The sequence below is a fragment of the Camelina sativa genome, chromosome 14 (genome assembly GCF_030686135.1).
Source record: "Camelina sativa cultivar CO46 ecotype springtype chromosome 14, ASM3068613v1".
NCBI lineage: Eukaryota > Viridiplantae > Streptophyta > Magnoliopsida > Brassicales > Brassicaceae > Camelina > Camelina sativa.
In genome coordinates this window covers 24,863,585-24,866,173 of record NC_141893.1, presented here as the reverse complement: position 1 = coordinate 24,866,173, position 2,589 = coordinate 24,863,585, and the positions used below count along the sequence as shown (strand labels likewise).

General features: G+C 42.7%; 1 non-coding gene across 1 annotated transcript; it reads left to right on the top strand.

The window, feature by feature from the left end:
- The first annotated feature begins 498 nt into the window (after positions 1-498).
- Positions 499-605, top strand: LOC147928568 (small nucleolar RNA R71). Its single transcript, XR_015581096.1, has one exon. It is a non-coding gene; the product is annotated as a small nucleolar RNA R71 (small nucleolar RNA).
- The last annotated feature ends 1,984 nt before the right edge of the window (positions 606-2,589 follow it).

Here is a 2,589-nt window from a genome sequence, read left to right as displayed (position 1 = left end):
TATTGAACAAAAGGCTTTTGCTGGCCCTAATTCCCTAGAACAACGGCTGGGTAGATTTGGTCTTGAGGATTTGCAACATTCGGGTTACGGTAGGATAGATTCGGATTCGGTTTATAGTTGTTGTACCTTTTGTTATAACCTCCTTGGTTGTTGATGTAGTTTATATCCTCTAGCTGAGCATTCTCCCCATCTTGTTGCAGAAACTGGTCTTCCTCTGATATAGCTTGTACATGCTGCTGCTGGCTGAAGAGCTTATCCAACTTGTCATTTAGGGCTTTCATGTCTCGCTTATACTTGGCATCGTCCTCGCTATTAGATCACATAGTGCGATCATATTCCTCATTGTAATGGCCATCAGATTGAGCTAAGTTCTCCACTAGATCCCAACCTTCATCGACATCCTTGTTGAGGAAGTTACCATTGCTGGCAGTGTCCAGCAACATCCGTACCTTAGGTACCACACCTCGGTATAGTGTACTTAGCAATGAAGCATTGCTGAATCCATGATGAGGGCATCTGCTTGTGTATCCCTTGAAACGTTCCCAAGCTTCACTGAACGTCTCATTGCTCTTCTGAACAAAACTGGAAATGTCATTTCGCACCCTTGCAGTTCTGGAGTTGGAGAAGAATTTTGCTAGAAACGCCTTCTTGCATGCTTCCCAGGTGGTGATGGACTCCTTGGGGAGTGATTTTTCCCAGATGTGTGCTTTGTCTCCCAAAGAAAATGGGAAAAGCCGGAGTTTGAATCCATCTTCACTAACTCCATTGATCTTGGTTAGGCTACAGAGCCTATCAAACTCATCCAGATGGTCCAATGGATCCTCCATTGGCAGTCTATGAAACTTGTTGCTTTGTATCATCTGGATGAGACTACTCTTGATCTCAAAGTTGTTGTTTTGGACAGCAGGTGGCGCAATGCCATGTCTTTGAGTCTGAGTAGATGGAGCATCTTCTGCTCCTATGTTGGTCCTCTCTTGAGGAGCTGGTGGACCATTCTGATTGTTCATTGTCTCCTCAATTGTTGTTGGTTGTTGTTGCTGAACTCGTTGTTCTCGGAGTAACCTCGGTCTGTCGATGTTGTCGATGAAAGGACTCAAGTGTTGGCTACCCTTGGATCGTGTTTGCATGCACAAGCAGGTGACCGAGTGAGTACACGAAGGTCAACCCGATCCAGGTGATCGAGTGATGGGTCGGGTGGGTGCTCGGGCTGTACCTAAAATGCAAAACAAACAAACACAAAAAGAAACAAGTCAGTACCGAAAAAAGTGTATAATAGAACTTGATGTAGCAAGTGCTGAAATCCTAAACGTAGCAAATTAAATTCAACCAAATAGCAACGGCGCCAAATTGATAACAGGATTTTCACCCAGGGTATCAATTCCCTATGCAGTTGTAGTAAAAAGGGTTATCAATCCAAGTGGTTATTATGCTAGCAGATGGGATGCAATTAGAAGCAAGCAAGTCAAGCCAAGTAATAAAAGGGGCTTTATCTAACAAACCTACAATTAGATGCAAGCATTCGAGTACAAGATCGGGTGCGGGGATCGAGTAAGCAAGATGAGTATGAACAGCTCGAAGGTATACTCGAAGCAGGTGATTGTCTACCTGTTCGGGTAAGGGATCGAGTAAGGAATAAAAATGCAGAAAATTAAAATGCGGAAGCTTCTAAGGATGGGGTAATCGACTCCTAAGTGTTCCTGACCAGTACGAATGTCCTACATGCCTGAAGCAAATATTCCTTAGACAATGAATCTCTAAAATCTTGTTAAAACATTCTCGTGATAGAAACAATCAACCTTGATCACTTCCCTACCCAACTCTCGTTGGAGAAACATGACCAAGCAGGCAATACAAACCGATTCGTTATTGTCAATAAACTCTTTACACATCTAATCTCTTAGGCTAAGTGAGTAAATCTCTAGCATTGATTGATTCAAGCATTTCATCTACACCTCTCGATGGTAAAACACCTTAGATCTATTCTCACCCTCTCGGTTTGTTGATAGCATTAAGAACACCAACCTAGAAAGGAATTTATAAAACATAAACAACCAAGCTAAGACATCCTAACCGATCAAGAACACAAAATCGTCTATCCCATTCATAGAAACTTTGTTCCACTACTCAGAATTCATTGCAGAAAACTTAAAAGCAAAGATAAACGAAAATTGCACTGTATTAAAAGATAAAGTAGAAGTAAAGAGTACAAGGTAGAAATCTAAAAGTATAGCAAAAAGATGTAAAATAAAATCCTAACAAAGATAGAAAAGTGTTTAAGTCACTCCAGATCTCTCTCAGAAGCTCTCGCTCTCTGGTTTGAGTGTCTGCGGCGTCCCCCTGCGAGAGGAAGAAGAGGGGGGTTTATATATGGAAACCCATTAACCCTAGCTTCTCAGTCCTGCCCGAGTGTCTGCTCGATGAGGTGTTCGAGGATGAGCTCGGGTTGCCCTTCGGATAGGTCTTCGGATTGTTCTTCCTGCTCTTGGATCCTCTTCGATCGGGTTGGTGTTTGGATTGTTCCTCCTGCTCAATAGCTCCTTCGGGTACATACTCGAATTTGACCTTGTTTCTCCCCATTTTAGGCTCTAA